Source organism: Equus caballus, chromosome 11 (assembly GCF_041296265.1).
Source record: "Equus caballus isolate H_3958 breed thoroughbred chromosome 11, TB-T2T, whole genome shotgun sequence".
NCBI classification, from domain to species: Eukaryota; Metazoa; Chordata; class Mammalia; order Perissodactyla; family Equidae; genus Equus; species Equus caballus.
Genome location: NC_091694.1, coordinates 13,964,419 through 13,983,681, shown reverse-complemented (window position 1 = coordinate 13,983,681; position 19,263 = coordinate 13,964,419). Strand labels below are relative to the sequence as shown.

Here is a 19,263-nt window from a genome sequence, read left to right as displayed (position 1 = left end):
GGCTCCCAGTTGTGGCTGAGCTCAAAGCTGAGGTTGGGGCTTAGGTGTGGGGCTCACATCCAGGAACAAACACCCCTTCGGGGGCTGGTCAGAACACCCCTGTCATCCTCATCCTCCCAGGTCAATATGAGGAGCAGAAAAACCTACATGAGGTCCGGCTGCTGAGAAAGGCTGCCCAGACCGGAGGAGGAGATGAAGGTGAGAGCCACATGTGGGCCAAACATTCCACCAGCTTCATTTGCATCATCTCATGTGTTGGAAAACAATCAAACGACATTTTTTTCTAAACCCTATCTATTTGGATTGCATGTGTAACAATCAGAAGTGGCTGTCTTCTAACTAGTCCGGATCTGGGAGGTTTCACTGGACTATACACTGTGAACTGGGTAATCGAATGCCAGTCACAGCCCAGGTCCAAGGGCCAAGTGGACCACGTCCTTATCTCAGAGTGGGGCATGTGGGAGGAGCTCAGAGTGCACCTGTGCCTCCCTGTCCTGGTGCCCGTCAGGTGCCTTCGACTGGTGCCTTCCCCAAGCTGCTTGTCTGTGAGCCTGGGCCCCTACCCTAAGCCTAACCTCTCGCAGGAAGGGCCGGAACAGCCTAGCAGGACTGGAGGGCTATATGTTTCCAGGAGGATGCAGGCCTTTCCAGAAAGGACCCCGGACTTGGTGGAGACAGTGAAGAAGTGAGGAAGGGCAGGGCTTTGGCCCGGCTGATGGGTGGGAGCAGGGGAAGAGTGTTATCCGCACAGTAAGAACAACCCTGAGGGTTTACTCAGCACCTATTCTGTGCCAGGCACTATTTTAAGCCGTTGACATTTATTAACTCACTTTACCTTCACACTAACCCTGTGAGATAGATAGGCTTACCGATGCCATTTGCTACTAAGTCCCCCAGCCGGGATTTGAACCCAGGGCGCCCCAGTTTCAGAGTCAGTGCCTTCACCTCCCACACTTTAGAGGTAGAAGGATGCTGTGTGTTCTCAGAGCTGCAAGCAGTTCTGATTGGCTGGAGCGTGATGGGGAAGTGTGGGTCCCCGACACTTTTTATTGGCGGGAAACCTTGTGCTCCCAGGCTCTTGGGCTAAGGGCACTGGCTGCTGTTTGAGGCTGGATTAGCCTTTCACTGGAAGGTGGACATGTTCAAGCAGGAGGCATGGCAATCCAGGGCCCACACCAGTCAGGACAGCCTGTGGTCAGGGAGAAGGGGGCGTGAGGGCAGAGCTCAGCTAGGGCGGAAGATTAGGGCTTTTGAGAGGTGCCGACGTGTACAGAGGGGTGCTGTGGTGGTCTGCGCAGGCAAAGGGCACTGGGAGCAAAGGCGTGCAGGAGGCCAGCCTTGTGTTCCAGAACCCGGGATGGCCTGGCACAGGTGGAGAGCAGCACTGGGGATGGAGAGGCAGGAGAGGCAGGAGAGGCTGGGCTGGGGGTGGGGGGTCTCGCATGGCAGGCTGAGAAGATGGGACTGTACAGCCTCAGTCGGGGTGACTTGAGGGTGGAAAGCCTTGGGGGGGGCGGGCAGCTGCCACTCCTGAAGGGAGCAGCATGGGGTGAGGGCGGCAGGGAGGTGTAGAAAGAAGGCAGCACGGAGCAAGAGCAAGCAGCGCATTTGGTGTGGGGAGACCCTGGTTCTTGTCCTTAGACGTGTTTGCAGATGAGGCACTGGGGGCCAGGATGGAAGTGACTTGGCCAAGAGCATTCCGGTGCAGAGAGGCAAGGTGTGTTTGTTGCTAGGGCTGCCTTAGCACAGTACCGCAAACCGGGTGGCTTAACCAACAGAAATTCACTGTCTCCCAGTTCTGGAGGCCAGAAGTGTAAGGTGAAGGGTGGGCAGGACTGGTTCCTCCGAGGGTTCTGTGGGAGCGTGTGCTCCAGGCCTCTCCCCTGGCTTCCAAGGGTTTGCTGCCATCTTCGGCATCTCCTGGCTTGTGGAAGCACGCTCTCGATTCCCGCCTTCATCTTCACACGGTGTCCTCGCTGCGTGTGTGTCTGCCTCCAAATTCCCCCTTTTCATAGGGACACCAGTCATTCTGGATTAGGACGCACCCTACTGACCTCATTCTAACTTGATCAGCCCCATAGAGACCGCATCTCCAAACACAGCCACATTCTGAGGTACTGGGACTACGACTTCAACCTGAGCATCAGAGCAGACACAGTTCTGCCCATAACACAGGGCGAGGAGATGGCACATGGGCCAGGCGGCCAGGCCAGCACTCCAGGCCGCCACCAACAAACCCGAGGCCCCAGCTTTCCCCCACCCCCAGAGCTCTTAGCCCTGCCCTGCCCCCTGCTCCCACAGTCCCCCTCAGAGACCCCCTCATTACTCCTCCACTTCCATGCCTGTCTCCAAAGAACCCTCCTAATAACTGTGATTTCCCAGCTGGCACGCTGTGGTGTCCTCCTGTGGCTGGCCTCTCTCCAGGGGCAGGGAGGCCGGCTGTGGGGAAACCACTCCTTGGGTTCCTATAGAGAAACTCCAGGCTCGGAGAGGCAGTGTGGGCTGGGCTGGACTTTCCTGGGGGAGCCCTAGCTCCCTGACTTGTGGCTCTCTGTGAGACCCTGTTAAGCCACTATGACCTCCACTTCCTTCATTGGGCTTACTTTTTTTTTTTTTTTGAGGAAGATTAGCTCTGAGCTAACATCTGCCGCTAATCCTCTTTTTTTTTTTTGCGCTGAGGAAGACGCCCTGAGCTAACATCTGTGCCCATCTTACTCTACTTTATACGTGGGATGCCTGCTACAGCACGGCTTGACAAGCAGTATGTAGGTCCGCACCTGGGATCGGAACCAGCAAACCGTGGGCTGCTGAAGCAGAACATGCGAACTTAACCACTGTGCCACTGGGCTGGCCCCTCATCGAGCTTACATTTACTGAGCACCTGCTGTGCACTAGATGCTGGGAACTCAGAGATGCGGCAGAGTCCCTGCTCACTAAACACTCACGTCCTCTTCTTACTGGGCACAGGGCTACACTGTATTTGTCAGCTTCCCTTGCAGTTAGATGTGGCCATGTGACCGAGCTGGCAAATGCAACGTGAGCAGAGGTGACGTGCGCCCTTTGTGGACAAGGCTCTAGGGAAGTGGCGTGCCCCTACAATGCCACTGCCTTCCCCACCAGCCACAGGGAGTGGTGGAGCCACAAGGCTGCAAGGGCCTGGGTCCCTGAATCCCACTGTGGAGGGAAGCTGTCTACTAGGAGGACCACGCACTTTGAGCTGTTACACGAGCAAGAAATCCACTTCTACTATGTTTAAGACATCATGCATTTTTCTGTAACAGCAACAATCAATACTACAAGAAGAGAACAAGACAGACACGATCTCTGCCATTCAGGAGCTTTCTAGTTACAGTCACTAATTACAATTGAGGAAAAGGGTCTGAATGAGGAGTCCAGAGTTTTGGCGAGCACGTCATTGAGGAACTCGGCCTAGGCTGCAGAGCAGAGGTCAGGAAGGCTCCTCCTCTCCTGGGAAATGCGGAAGCAGCCTTACAATCTCTCAGAGCTGAAGTGAGGCCCAATGAGACCCATGTTGGTCTAACCACTTCGAGAAGGACAGATCCTGAGGATGTCGCGAGGGTGAGTATATAGTTTTTAACTCCTTGTTTCTTGGAGATGCCTTCAGACCGGACTGGCGTCCGACTGGAGTGTGGGGAGGAGCCCTCCATGTCGGCTCCATGGTCAAATGCCTGGGCTTGGGGGCCTGGGCAGCCTCTTTGGGCCATGGTGACACGACCAACAGCACCTTGCTCACACGTGCTCTTTTCTCCTTTTGATGGCCACAGATTAGAGTCATTGAGGTGCCTCATTCTCCCTACAGGACACATTTGTGGTCTTCTTTTGATAGATACATGGTTCATCCATTCAACCCTTTGCCCCTTCTTTCTTTAATTCAGCATTCATTTACTGATCCAGGCCCTGTGGGAATCCAAAGATATGGGTCCTGACAGCAAGAGCTTCCAGCCTCGTTGGGGAGGTGAGTGTACATGTCACCTTAGAACAGGAGACGCAGTGACACGCGCTGCGAGGGAAGTGGCAGGTTCGCGGAGCTTCAAAGAACAAGGGGTAAGTGATGGATGGGGGTGCCTGGGACAGCTCTGGGAGGGGCTGGAGTCCACGCAGAGCTGGAGAGTAGGTAGTAGTTGACATATGGTGGCTCACGCAGAGGAAAAGCCCGGAGGCATTTTGGGGAGTGAATTTCTGGAAGAGAGCATGCAGGGGAACTGGGGGCTAGAAGGGAAGGAGTCTGAGGCTCAAAAAAGTAGGTGGGGCTGCAGTCATGGAGGTGGCCTGGATCACCCTGTAAGGGGACTGGATTTCATGCCATCAGCCCTTAGGTGCCACCGTGAGCTTTCCTGAAGCTCAAAAAGTCTCCTCATGACTAATGCAGGGAGCTCCAGTCCCTCGTGGCATCTGCGATTCTATTCCCAGCCTGGCTGGGTGTCATTTGACCTGTTAGGTTTGAGAGCCTCGCCCTGGGACCCCATGGATGTCTTATTTCAGTCCCAGAGGAGCCCAGCTGCCTGGGAGATTGCAGGCTGTGCTCCCCAAGGATTAACAAGCTCTCCCTTCATCGCTCCTCCTCACATTGGAGCGCCTTGTAAGGAGGGACACATTTAAACTTTGGCTCAGAGTCGGCAGCTTCCTGCAGCTGCCACACGGCCATGGCAGCCTCGGTCCCGGCTGCTGCCAGGAGCACAGGGTGGGGAGGCTGGCAGGGGGCCTCGGACTCAGCCTGCCCCACCTCTGGCTCACTGTCAGTCACAAGGAGAGAGCCATCTTGAGGAGTGCTGGGCCTCAATTTGCACTGTTTCAGACCCTACAGAAGAGAACGGATTATATAGTGACTTGGACGCCGGTCTCCTCCCTCAGCTCTAGTCTATGTAACCAGGCAGCGGGCAGTGGCTCCATCTCCAAGATACCTCCTGTCTCCAGCAGTCCAGCTGAACTACGAGGTCCGGAAGAATGTTCCTCCCAAATGGGGAAGCCCGGAGGGGGGCTGGCGGAGGATTTGGGAGAGAAGTCACCCTTGCCATCAGCAGGAGGAAGATGGCACCTGTTTCAATGGGACCGGGCTCCGGTTCACTGCCGCTAGAGGATGAGTTTGTCTGGAACCAGTTCTGGCTCAAGCCCCTTTCCTCAGGCACTGAGATGCTTAGAGAGAACTCTCTTTCTGCCCCCAAACTCTGTCTCTATAAACCTGGAACCTGGAGCTTGGGTAAACCGAGGCATCTCTCTAGGTCCTGTACTCTAAGGATCTTGTGCTTGGACAGCTAGACAGTGACTCAGAGGGGCTGAAGATGGGGAGTGAAGGAGCAGGCCACCTGCCTGGCGCTAAGCCCATCCCGAGGCTGTGATGTACCTCTGGGTATACCCGGGGGGAGCCCCTTTCTCTGGCAATGGGTCCCTCACACAGAGTTCCCCTGGCAGCCACACTGCCTGGTCTTGCCTCCAGCCAGGGATCCTGGGCACACCTCTGGCCTGAGCTGGACCAGTCATATGCTGTCTTGGAAGTCTGGATTTTTGGATCAGAAGCAGAGGAGATCCAAGGGCCAAGGGTCTTTGGGGAGCTGATGAATGGGGGTGTTCTCAATGGTCTATAACGCCAGCTCCGGAAGCTCCCGGCTCTCCCCTTCCTCAGTCTAGGCTGTTAAACTCCTTCAATCCCTTGGGACCCTCCACATCCTTCTGACAAAGTCCTCTTTTGGGATCAAGCACAAAGAAGCTGGTTCCTGTGCTCACATATGGGAGAACCCTAACCTCAACCAGCCACACTTTCATCAGGGGAAGGAGAGTCCAACCCAGTTCTTGCCATCCGCCATCACTCATCTCGGTCGGTGAATTCTTCAAGAACCCACAGCGCCAGCCTCACGCCTCCTCCAACCCTTCACTCCAGAGCGGGCCAGGATTTTCCAGGCTTCCTGCTGAGATTCATAATTGAACGGAGCCGGGGAGATTTCCCCAACCAATAGCTCACTTTCGCTTCTAACACAGGGAAATGGGTGTTCAGTGATTGTCTCTGCGATTCTTCTACTTGAATCTGCTTGATAACTGCTGCTTGGATGAAATCTCAGTACCAAGGTTTGGGTTTTTTCTTTTAATGAGAAGCAAATATGGAGCTCCAAGGGGCGAAACAGCTCTCTGCAGATTCCAGCTTTTCCGTTGGTTTGCCTCTGCGGGTCTCTGGAAAGTTATGCTCCAATAACCTGAGAGTTTTAATTGAAAGGCCTGGGTGAGGGCAGGAGAATCATAGTGTGGAATCAGAAACTTCTACGAGGACCCTTGGGACCATCTACTTCATTCTGTTCACTTTACACATTAAGAACCTACCACCTGTGGAGGCGAAGGGCTGTTTCCATGGTGACAAGCTGGTTGGTGACAGAGCCAAGCCTAGAACCCTGGTCTCTTGATTCTAAGCTGAGTGCTCTTTTGCCCATCCCCCACTGCCCGCTCCAGTGCAAGGGGGCGATCTTGCCTCCCAGGGGACAATGACCGGAGACAGCTTTGATTGTCAGAACTTGGTGGGGACAGGGTGGTTGCTGCTACTGGCAACTAATGGGTGGAGGCCAGGGATGCTGCTCAACATCCTACAACGCACAGGACAGCCTCCACAACAAAGAATGATCCCACCCAAAATGTCAATAGTGCCGAGGTGCACGATGCACCTGCATAGAACCGAATCCTCCTTGCCCACGTCCATGGCAGACATTGCTAATCAATCACAGTACTCTTCTCCTCTGATCACAGTCTAAATTCTTCTCAACACAGTACTCCCTGCAGGGGCTCCGAGGCAGGATGATACCTATTGATCATCCCGTGGCCGGATACCATGGAGACGGCAGGTTCTGAAATCATTCGCTGCTCGGGTTTAAATCCTGGCTCTGACATCATCTACTAACTGTGATTTGGGGTCCTAATTCATCTCTCTGTGCCTCATTTTTCCATCTGTGAAATGGGGGTCATAAATGGGAAAAACTTGAGAGGACGGTTAGGGGGATTAAACAAATTAATGCAGCCTTTAAATGTCACTGTGCCTGGAACATCGTCAGTGCTTAAAACGTGTAAGCTGTTGTTACTATAATCAGCCCTGCTCTAGTGACCACGAGGCAGCTGGTCCTACTGTCACAAAGGAGCTGGCTAGTCCTGCCCTTTTCAGGACCGACGCGGACTATTCCTTATCTTCATATACCCTCAACATTGAGGCTTTCAAAAGGAACAGAGCTTCTCTGACTCTTAGAAGGCCCAGGAAAGGGACCCTGTTTCCTGCAGCCCGGTTACCGATGGATTAATCCGGGCCGGCTTCAGTTGAGACTGGCTCCCTGCAAAGCCCTGTACCAAGCTCCTCCCATTTTCTCATTTAAGCCTCAAAATAACCTATGAAGCAGGAGCTCCTAGGAACCCATTTTACAGATGAGGAAGCCAAGGCTCCGAGAGGGCAAGTAACTTGCCCAAGGTAGCAGAGCCCCAAGCAGCCAACCCAGGGTTCTCACCTGCTCCTGTCTGACTCTGGAACCAGAGCTCTCCCCACTGCACTGCCCTGCCTCCCTATTCTTTTTGAGAATGAGAGAAAAGAGAGAGGAAAGATGGGGGGCAGGAGAGAGTCAGCGGCTTGGAGGGCACACACCTGCCAGGTCACCAGCATTTCCCGACAGGCAGGGGGGCAGGGCTGGGGGCCAGGCTGCAGGGAGCGTGCATTCCCTCCTGAGTACTCCTTGGGCTGGGAACAGCTCCTCCTGGGTGGACAGAACCCAGGTTCACACCCAGTTATCAAGATCTCTGTCACTACCGTCTACACCGGCAGTTGAGTGCCAGGTTAAAATTCTCCCTCACCTGCTGGAACCCCAGTGCTCCCGGGTCAGTTGGTGAGGAGCCACCAAGTTGTGGGCCTGGATGGGAACGCAGAGTGCCTGGGCCAATCAGCCACACCTGGTGCCATGGCCCGTTGTCCCCAACCCCCAAAGCACTCGACATCCTGCTTGTTGTGCCCAGACCACGGTCTGGCGGCTTTCCAGGAAGGGCTTTACTATTTTTGGACCTTGTCTCTTCCATTCTCTTCGGAGCCAGAGGGAGCGTGTCAATTCTCTCTCCCCAACGAGGGCCCCTCGAGTGCTGGCTGAGCAGCTGCAGATTCACAGCCATCCAGTGACCCCTCAACTCAAGTCAACACCCATGAGAGCCCGCCATGTGCCGGGCACGGGGCTGGGCACTGGGCTATGACGGGGAGCCAGCTAGACTCTCTTGACTTTGAGTTGGCACCGAAGGGGACCAAGGAGCCTGTAACAGGCTCAGGGAAGCTGGTCGAGGAACCGACACTCGAGCTGCGCCCTGAAGGGTGAGCAGGACTGGGCAAGGTGAAGACAGGCTGGACTTCCAGATAGAGAAGACGGCACTGCCAGGCCCAGAGGCAAGCAGTCCAGCAGGTCTGAGGAGGTAAAAGGAGGCCCATGCATGCAGCTGGAGGTAGAGGGGGAGAGGGAGGAGACAGGAGGTGGCGGGGCCTCGGAGCCACAGGGAACCGTGGAAGAGCGTTAAACCAGCGATGGGATGTGATCAGATTTGCTTTTTGGAAAGGTCTGTCCCTTTGCAGGGTTGGGGACAAAGTGGAGCCTGGACACTGGAGGGAGAGAGGCCAGCCAGAATCCAGACTCTGGGACAGGAGCCTCATTCAAGGTCACCTGCTGATTTGGGGCCCAGAGGGAGGATTTCGCAAAGCTAATCTGTGCCCCATTCCCGTCCACCTTCAGACTGACCATCTATTCTCCCCAGAAAGCAGCCCTGGCTTAGGGACACCAATGCCCTCTCCAAGCGGCCTTCCCAAGGCTGCTTCACTCACTACCTCCTGGCTGTGCCCAGACTCAGGGCCTGGGGGACTTGGCCCCAGCCCTCACTTGTCCTCCTGAGCCTCTCCCAGTCTGTCCCAGAGGCCACGCCCACACCCCAGTGTCTGTTGACGGACTCCGGGTTCCAGGGCAGTGCCCAGCATCCATGGCCCTTCTCCTGGCTCTAGGCCCCTTAATTCCCAGGTACAGCTCACTCGGCCTCAGCTTCCTCCAGGAGGTTTGGAGATAAGGCCTGGGGCTTTTGCTTGCATGAAAAAGAAAAAAGTAAATATAATGCCAAAGCCAGCTTCCATCCCTCCACAGGCACAGCAGGGCTCAGGAGTGGGGCGTTGGTGCGCTGGGACGCAGCAGTTACACGCTGGCTGTGAGCAAGGCGACAACGGAGAAACCCCCGGGAACAGAGCAGAACAACTGTCATTGTGAGTCAAGCAGGCCATTTATGGGGAGGATAAAAGTTAATGGCAAGCCATACTCCAGCTCCTCACCATTAAGCAAGAGAAATGCTGGCGAAAGACACAAAGAAAGAGACAAGAGGCCAGGAATGCAGCTCACTTCTGCCTGCAGGGAGAGCCTGGGGTCCAGGAAGGTGGAAGGCTGGGGGTAGGGAGGGCGGGGGAGACGAGACAACAACACACGACGGGGACGATGGACAACACGGGACAGGACACGGATGATGACAGCAGTGAGGAGCCACATGCATCACCTGATTAGGGAAGCCATCAGTGTCTGGACATCACTAATTGCATCCAATCTCCTGGGGGCTTCTTAATCTATTACCCGCCACTCCTTCCCAGGCCCACTGGAAGTCAGCTGGGGAGGAGTCGGCCCTCTTTCTAATTCGTCTAAGTGAAGCACTGGTCTCCGGAGGCCGCCCCGTCAGCCAGCCCGGACGTGGAGCGTGCAGTTGCCCTGGTTTCTTGCCAGTCTGCAGAGGTGGGCAGTGTACACAGGGCCAAAGTCTGCGGAGGGGAGCCCCTCTGGGTCAAGCAGCTGCTCCTATGCTGACTACCACTACTACCACCATAACTGCTGCTACCACCAGCAGCTAACACTTTTTGAGGACCTCACTGTTCTAAGTGCTTATTCCTCACTACCGCCCTCTGGTGTAGGGGGCTGCTGCTATCATCAATTCCATTTTACAGATGGAAAACGCGAGGCCCTGAGAGGTTAAGTGACTTGCCAAGGGCTGCCCAGATCATAAGCGCAGAGCTGGGATTAGAACCCAGGCTGTCACCCTTGAGAGCCTGAGTGCTGAAACCACTCGGCTCTACCACCGTCACACATTATATGTAATACAGACATAACAGGCCCCAACTGGCAAAGCAAGGGCTGAGGGAGGCCCAACCCATACGATGGACTGTTCTGAGAGCTCCCTGGACCATCTCAGGAGAGCCTCACTCTCACCACGTTCTGCATCATGCCTGGCACCCAAGTGGACCAAGATGATGTGGGCGATTCCTTGGAAACGTGTGCTGAACAGTTGGGAGGGCAGAGCAGGGTGAGGGAGAAGGATGGATGGATCCTGGATGGATGGATGAAACAGACCTGGGAACGGAGAACAAGGCAGGGAGTGGGACGGGATGGGGCGGCCCAGGAGCATGCCAAGAACCCGGGCCTGGCCAGCTCAGCCATGTGCTGCTGCTGGAAAGGAGCTGGCCACCTGAGGGGGACGCTCAGGGCAGGGGATGCTCCACCAGTGTTCTCGCCAGCAGTTTTCAGTCCGAGGCTCAGGAATACGCATGTCAAGTAAACCATGGGGCCTCCCCTAGCTCGGAGGGCCTCGAATCCTCAGCATAGATGAATGTCTTCCCCCCGTGACATTCTATCAAGAACAGCCTTGAAGTGTTTTGAACCCGGACATTTGAAGGGAAACAGCTCAACATCCTTGACCTTTGCAATTCTTCTCAAATGCCGTTACCCTCCTGGCTTCTGTGGCCTTTCTCTCGCGCGCTCTCCTAATTTCTCCCTGACTGTCCCTCTCAGTCTCTTTCCCGGGCTCCTCCTCCTCCCCAGGGGTGTCCGGAGCTTCTCCTCTGCCCTCACCTCCTGTCTCTGCACCCCTCTGGGGACCTCCCACCCTCTCACAGTTTTAACTACTCTCCTCAGGCTATGAGTCCCCAGATCACAGCGTCTCCAACTTCAGACCCAGAATCCGACTGCCCAGTGGACCCGTCCACCTGGATGTCCAACAGGGACCAGACTTGGCATGGCTCACAGGAAGCGATCATCCTGCCCGGGGTAACCCTCCACCTCCTCTCCTTGCCTCATTGCCCCCACCCTCTGGGGACCCTCACTGGAAGCTGTCTCATCTCCTTCCTCTTCTTCACCCTGCCTCTATTTCATCCATCAGCCAAACTCGCAACTTTACCTCCGAAAGATGCCTCGTCACTGCCTTCCTCAGAATCACCTGCCATGGGGATCTGGTGACACGGGACTCTGACCACAGCACTGTCAACGACTTTCTGCCTCCTGCAGGATAAAGTTTGGGCATGCCAGCCACCAGGGGCGGCTCTGTTGACCTGAGTCTTAGGGCTGGCTCGGTCCTCCAACAACACTGAGCTGTGCAGGTGCCTGGTTCACACCATGCTCTTCCAAACTGTGTCCTGGTTCCTGCTGTTTCCTTTGTCTGGAGTTTTCCTCCCCACTTTCACCTTGTGAACTCCCAAAAGTCATCAGGGTAGGTGCCATACCTTCCAAGAAGCCTTCCTGGATCTGCCTCCCCCTTCCCTTTTGAGGACACATAATGCTCTGTGCATGTCCCTATTGTTGCAACTTCCTGCATTATATTTAAATTGTCTCCCCCTGAGCCACAGGGCCAGCTCTGAGTTTTACTTATCTTTGAATCTGAAGCTCTGATTCCATTCTGCTTGATTCACGTCAGTTGTACTGCACTGAACTTCTTTCTCCAAGGGGGGCTTCTGTGGGGCGGGGGACGTGGGGCAGGGGCATGGCTCTCTCCTGGCCACCTGGTTCCATGTCCACATGGGAAAGGTGGAAAGAACACCCACTCTGACCTCCCATCGCTTTCCCCCACCAGCAGGTGAAATACCCAGGAATGCCACCAGAATGCCCAGTAACGGAGCTGAAATTCACTGGCAGGACGTGCACAAGATGCCAACGAAACACGCAGCTTATCATCAACCCTCCTGAGCTGACAAACCACTCCTGGAAGCACGAGCTGATTGTAACACGATTAACATGACTGTTCCAGAGGCAAATCCACGGACCACACTCTGAGAACCACGGCTGGGCATCCAGTGTGACCGGCTGTCGGACAAGCTCCATTTTAACCAACTCTAAAACCAAAGTAAATGCACCACCTTGTAAATAGGTTGAAGTGATAACAACAAGGAAAAACCCAGAGGTTGTCTTGATCCCATTTTCAACACAACACACTGTCATAAATTCCTGCAGTCTTGATGCTTCAGAAGCAATGCTGGTCCACACGGAGAAGACACCGGCAACGGAGATGTGGCTCATGAGCCCCCGATACCGCGAGGCTTGGGAGGGTCTGTGCCTCCCATCCAGCGCTTCGAGGCCTCCCCTTTCTCAGCCGGTGAAAGGCTGCGCGTCCTCAGGCCCCGTGAGAAGCCGCAGCCATGTGATGGCAAAGCCTTCATTATTCAGTAAGCCGCTCTTCCTCCCTGTTGAAATCAGGATCCAGACATAGGAACAGCACATCCTTCAATACCCCAGCAGAACCTCTCCCTCTCTGTGGACAGCAGCCCAGGACGCCCACTTCCAGTGGTTCAAATAGCCAGAAAATGAAGCCTGTCGAAGTGCCGCGACCCAGGTCAGCAGCCCGAGCCGTGGCCGGGAGCCAGCATCACATCCGTGGAGGCCTGAATATTTTACATCTAATCCCTCTGAGTTATGGGCTTTATACCTTTAGATACCAGAATAAACTTGATTTGAAATTGGCCCTGGGGGAAATTTGTCAAAGAGAAATAAAGATGTTAGATGGAGTCTACCATACTTTGCAAGGTGGCTCTCTCCACAGACGTTCACGAGGCCACGGATTTCTGGATAATCCAGGGGGCACTCCAGCCCTGAGCATGTCAATGCCGCAGCTCCCCCATTCCTCACCGCCACCCCCTCTCCTGGAAGCATCACTCACTCACTCACACTCTGCCCACCGTCAGCCTCTGAGAAGGAAGGAAGGGGAGCTGAGAGCTGACTGTGTGGGCACTGTGCCACGCTGTCATCATATTGCCAAATCCTTCCAAAAATCTGGAGGGTGGGTACCAATGGCCCCTCTTTACAGAGGAGGAAACTGAGGCTCTAGGAAATGATATAAAGAGCAAATGGAGAGAGCCAGGATTTGAACTCAATCATCTGGTTCCAAAGCACGTGCTTTTTACTTACATGACACCCAGCTGAGTGGGTGCCAGGATCAGGCCACTCAGGGGCCAGTTTGGCAGTCGGCTGAGCCCATTATGGGCTGTTCATCCTTGGCAAGTTGCTTAACCTCTCTGCCTCGTTTTCCCGCTCTGAACAGCCAGGATAATCACAGGACCTGCCTCTGAGGGTGAGGATTAGCTGAAGCAACAGGTCCCAGACGCAGGGCCTGCTGCGCCTGCTCCATGTGTGTCTGCCCTTAGAGGAGAAGAACTTTGCAAGCATTAGCCCCAATCTTGAGACACTTCTGGCCTTGAATGACAGGGTATGCCAGCCTGTCTGTGTGTGGACAGGCGTGTGGGTGAGCGGGTGCATGGTGAGCTCCGGCTGGGGTGGTGATGGGGGAAAAAGGTGGATGGACAATGGCATGCATCTGTCACAGGAGCCCAGCCCTGGCCCAGCGGGGTTGAAGAGCTGCCTTTGCCCCAAATGCCTGCGCATGGCTTTGAGCAGGCAAGTACTTTGGGGTGTGACCCGTAGGCAGAGCAGCATGCAGCATCTTCCAGGAGCGGAGGACAAGCCCTGGAAGCCAGTGGCCTGGCCTGCCCAGCCTCGTACAGCGCATGCCTCCAACCGAGCCCTAATTCACAGGGCTGCTGCCAACACTCGTTAATAAATGATGGAAAACCTCTCAGCAAATGTCGAGCCCCCAAACAGTGCCGGGCAGCCCCCACCGCAGGCCTTGGGCCCCCATGAACTGAGCTGGGCAGCCTTTGGGTGGTGAGGCCTCACGTGCCAGCCTGAGATCTCTCACGGCCAGTCCAAGGCTGGGCGGGTACACCCGGGAATGCTGGACTCAGGGGTGGGCTTTTCCTCTGGGATTTCCCCTGGGGAAGTCAGAGGTAGCCAGGTCCCCAGGGCTCTGGATGGAGTCTGAGAGGTCAGTCTGATCAGCATGTTTCCCAGCTGTCTGGAGAACAGAGAAAGGAAGCACACTCATAGTCCTTACTGGGGACCTCGACCTGGCCTGGGGGCAGGGAGGTTATAGGACCAGTAGGCTGGCTTCAGCCAGGAGGGATCCTCAATTCCATCCCTAGACACTGGCCCTGTTTCAGTGCCAGAATCCCATTGTCCCCATGTAGCTTGATTTAGGGAGATGTACTGGAGGAAAGTGGGCACCGCCAGAGGTGTGCATTCACTTTCCGGCCCTTCTTTCATAAAGGGCTTCTGGGTGACCCCACAGACAGGGGCCCCATCCTCCCGAGAAGTTCTGCTTGGGTGGTGTTTATATCTACGGCCCAACCAGAGACAGACCTAGATTTTGTTGGGCCCTGAAGTTTGTCCAATTAGACTGGCTCTCTTAAAGAAAAGAATCACAATTACAAATACACAAGCAGACTCTGGGCCTAGGAGGGGACCATGTGGAAGGGACCTGAAGCCCTGGCTTCTCAGCATCACAGGGAGTCCACTTTGGGGCTAATCCATGCCAGGCTCCCAGGCCCCAGGGCTGATCTCGCCCAGAGAAAGCAATGCAAACACCACAGTCCCCTCCCACTTTGATATCTTTTCGGGAAGTCCCACCAGATGGGTGGTCTCTCCATAAGGCTCTGGGGAGCCTTGGGATGCCTCAGAGGGGCTCACAAGGTGTTCCTGTCTGCCTCCCTCCCTGTCCACCATGGCAGGGCTGCCATAGCTGTCTCCTAAACACAGCCCCCTCTGTCTGAGAAAAGTGGGCCTTCTGTGTAGCCAGGAAGACTTTCCTATTTGACATCTAACCCCAGGCCTGGGAGACTCAGTGCCAGGTCGAAAGAGTGAATGAATGAACGTGGTTAAGGCTTCGTGGGGAAGGCTGCCTCGGAAGCAAGTCTCGAAGGATGGATGGAGGGGGTGGGTAGACGGCTCCCCCTAAAGAGGGTCCCATGGCATTCCAGTGGGCGTGGGGGTAGGTGAGGCTGGAAATGTGGAGCAGACAGTGGAATTTCAACTTGGAACTCTCCTTTGAAGTGGCAAAGAAAGCTCAGCCTGCAGATCGATACCTTCATGCCTCCCACTGCTGTACGCTTCAGCTTCAGGGCCAGATTACGCCCTACACATGCAAGGTCTCTGGCCCTGGGTTGGCAAGATGCCTTCCTGCTTGTTCACTCACCCAAGAATCATTAGTGTGTGGTTGGGAGTGGTCAGGTCACAGCCAGGGCTAATATTGGGGAATTGCAGAGGGAGGGCCATGCCCTGTCTGGGTGGGAAAACCCCGGTCTGTATGAGACTCCCCTGAGGGTCATGACAGAGAACACACCAAAGGTGCCAAATGGACCAACGAGTGATCACACAGGAGGGAAGACATCTGCCACCAACGGCACACCGCCCCCCCACTGCTTGGCTCAGCGCCAGAAGGGGAGGGTCCCCTCCTTCTCTGGGATCCGGCCTCTGGGAAGCAACCGTGACTCTCACTGTCCGGGGAGGAAGCCCTTTCCAAAGTGTTTTTCTTTGTTTGTTTGGGGATCTCGTTTCGTCTCCTTTCACCAGGTGAAGCTGTAAGGATTCTTAGCCGTTGGGGGAAAGGGAAGGGGCAGCAGAAACAGAGACAGGCAGGCCTGCCCTAGATGAGGCTGGAGCCTGGCCAGGCCTTCTGGCTCCAGGGCCAGGCGCCCTCCACGTGCACCATCCATCCCGTTTTCCTTTGTGACAGAGATACGCCTGCAAAGGGAAGGGAGGGAGCTGCCATTTACTGAGCTCCTAGCAACTGCCAGCGCTTGACGTTTAACTGATCTAATCCTCATAACGCCCCTTTGAGCCTGGAATTATTGTCCCTCTTTTCTAAATAAGGAGAGTCAGATTTAAAGGGTGCGAAAGAAGATGCTCCAAGGTCACACCCCAAGTCAGAGACAAGCCAGGACTCCAAATCAAGTTCATCTTGGTCTCAAAGTCAAGTTCATGTGAACTTGGCAGGCAAAATCCTAACACAGTTCCCCAAATCCCCACCCCCTGTTGTGCTCCCCTTGAGTGTGGGCGGCATCTGTGAATAAGATGATTAGGTGATATTATATAAGACTCCACTGTGGCAGGCTGGAGGGGAGAAGTCATCAGAGAGATGCTCCTGCTGACCTGGAAGAAAGCATCCTGCCATGTGGTCAACTGTCAACGGGCCACGTGGAAAGGAACTGTGGGCGCTCCTAGGAGCTAAGAGGCCCCTGGCTGATGGCTAACAAGAGAATGGGGCCTCAGTCCTACAGCCACAAGGAAACGAATCCTGCCAGCAAGCCGTGAGCTTGGAAGGAAACCCTAAATTCCAGAAAGGAAGACAGCCCAGCTGACATCTTGATTGCAACCTTGGGAGCCCTGAGCAGGAGATCCAGCCAAGCTGGCCCAGACTCCCAATCCATGGAAACCGTGAGATAATAAATGTGTTGTTTTAAGCTACTAAGCTTGTGGTAATTTGTTAAGAAGCGTAGAAAACTAACATATTTCTCATCCAAATAAGTCCATTTTCCCTTCAGTAGCCCAGTCCAGCCTTGAAAACAGCCATTGACCCAGAAAGAAATGAAAATATTCATGTTGCCTTGGGGAAATTATTTCACCTCTCTGAGACTCAGTTTCCTCAATTATAAATGGGGATGATACCGTACATCATAGGGTCGGTGGGAGGGTTAAACGAGATGATGCATATTTGTTTTTAGCCTGCATAGTGAGTTTTCAACACACACTTGCTGGCAAAATCGCATTTCTTTTATTTGAGGTTAGCCACTCTTGGAGAGCGACATGGGAAGAATTTCCAGGCTGGTTAATTTGCTAATTATTTGCAAGGTAGAATTAACATCCCTGTATTAGTTTCCTAGGGCCCCATAACAAAGCATCACCAACCAGGATGGTTTAAAACACCAGCAATTTATTCTCACAGTTCTGGAGGCTAGAAGGCCAAAATGGAAGTGTCGAGGGAAGAATCTCTTCCACGCCCTTCTCCTAGCTCCTGGTGTCTGTGGCAGGCCTTGGCGGTCCCCCACTCCCTGCCTCCAACTTCACACGACCTCCTCCCTGTGTGTGTGCGTCTCTTCTCTTCTTCTAAGGACCTGGTCTATTGGGTTAAGGCCCATCCTGATTGAGTATGACCTCATCGTAACTTGATTACATCTGAAAAGGCCCTATTTCTAAATAAGGTCTCATTTACAGGTACTGGGGTTAGGACTTCTACATATCTTTTTGGGGATGCAATTCAACTGACATCACACCCCAGCGCTAAAGATGTCGGGAGTAAAAAGCCCTCCACATCCTTCTTCTCTCTTCTCATCTAAATTTCCTTTCTTTTCAATGCCTTACACACGACAGAACCAGAAACAGGAAGCCTCCGCCAGGGAACTTTGGAAGGTTCCAGCCTGAATGGGGTGAAGGGCTCCTCCTCATGTCCTGCATCCTTTGGGACCCTCTGAAGAGCAGTGGAGACCACGAGCGGCTTCACGTTGTCTGAGTGGCAAGAGATGCAAGAGCCAAATGAATTACAGAGGTGACGGCAGGCAGGCGAGGGAGCAGGTGCAGGCGGCAGGCCCTGCAGGAGGCCAGGCCAACATGCGAAGTCAACAGGCAGATGCGGCACAGTCCCTAACGATGGAGATGGGTCTAAAGAGGACAGGAAAGCTGCTTCCTCACTTCAAAGAAAAGCTGGCTCTGCAGATGCTGGGGGCCTTCTCCTCCTTGCCTAGCTCCTCTGTCCTCTCTCTCCCGGGGGGCAGTTTACAGGAGGAAGATGCACCTGTCCAATGGCTCTGATGACCAGACTGGCCGAGTCACAGGGCACCATGGAGGAGGGAGCTCTGAGCCTGGATGCTCATGCTCCAGCCTGGTCCTTCCACCTTGTCACCTGATTCCAGGTTCCAGCACTCGGGGACTCAGGTGGTCAGGCCGTGTCCCATCAGGCTGGTGGCTCTGTGGCCCTACTTTGTGCAGGTGCACATGCCCTATGCACACAAAGGCAATGTGTGGCCACAAGACACACACACACATGTGCCGCAACTCTGCTTCCTCCCTTGCTGCAGACCGGTGGTATGCACACACCACGGGTGTGTCCAATTTCAGCACGCTGGTATCCGTGTGAACTAGCACACACAGACCAACAGTAGACACTGCTCACCACCCACTCGGGCAGCTGAGAGTGCCCCTGTATCCCAGGGAACTACACTTCCCAGGCTCACTTGCCCGTGGCTTCTGGGTAGTGAATACCAGAAGTCAAGGGCAATATTGGCTAATAGGAGGCTTTGATGGAACACGAGAGAGTGGGAGGAAGGGAGAAGTCAGGGTATTTCTCCCCCTCTTCCTTGGACAGTGTTTGCTACAGTTGCTGCATCTCTTCTGGGAGTTCAGTTCCTTCTGGAAAGTTCTTCCTTCTGTGGTCCCAGCTTCCTCTGTGATCCAAGCACCTGCTGGATAGTCTGGCCTCTGGACTCTGGTGAAACCACCTCCTCTTGTTTTCTCTCCACTGTAGGGGTGGAAGGAGATTCCCATAGTTACTCACACCTGGGTGCCTCGTGGTTGCCTTCTCTGGCTTCTTAGCTCTTCCATCACCTGGGTCATCAACTCCCTCTATTAAATTTCCTCTGTGTGAAAGACACAGAGTGGCTTCTGTTTTCCCAGATGGACCTTGACTAATAGTATAATGACAATGACCATTTATTAAGCACCTAGAACGTGCCAGCGACTCTTACATATATTATCTCCTGGAATTGCCATATGGCTAGAGGATGGGGTTGATACACTGACTCCATTTTGTAGATGAGGAAAACGAGGCTCAGGGAATTTAAATAACTTGTCCAAGGAGAAACCTCCATTCGAACCCAGTTGTAATGGAAAGAACACCAGCTTTGGGGCAAATCTCATCTTAACCACTTAGCACCTGTCTGACCTCAGGCAAGTTACCTAATCCCCCTAGTTTCAGGACATGGTCTTCTCGCCAAGTGGAAAGCCTGTGCCCATCGAGCAGTTACTCCCATTCCCCTCTCCCCACAGCCCCTGGCAACTACCAATCTGCTTTGTGTTTCTATAAATATGTTGGATACTTTGTTTAAACGGAATAATACAATATGTGGCTGTTAAAGGCTGA

The 19,263-nt window shown here is 54.2% G+C and overlaps 1 protein-coding gene across 2 annotated transcripts in view; it reads right to left on the bottom strand.

The window, feature by feature from the left end:
* The window catches only part of CACNG4 (calcium voltage-gated channel auxiliary subunit gamma 4), a 60,561-nt gene that overhangs the window by 20,138 nt on the left and 21,160 nt on the right, over positions 1-19,263 (bottom strand). The gene's annotated exons all lie outside the window — the stretch shown is intronic.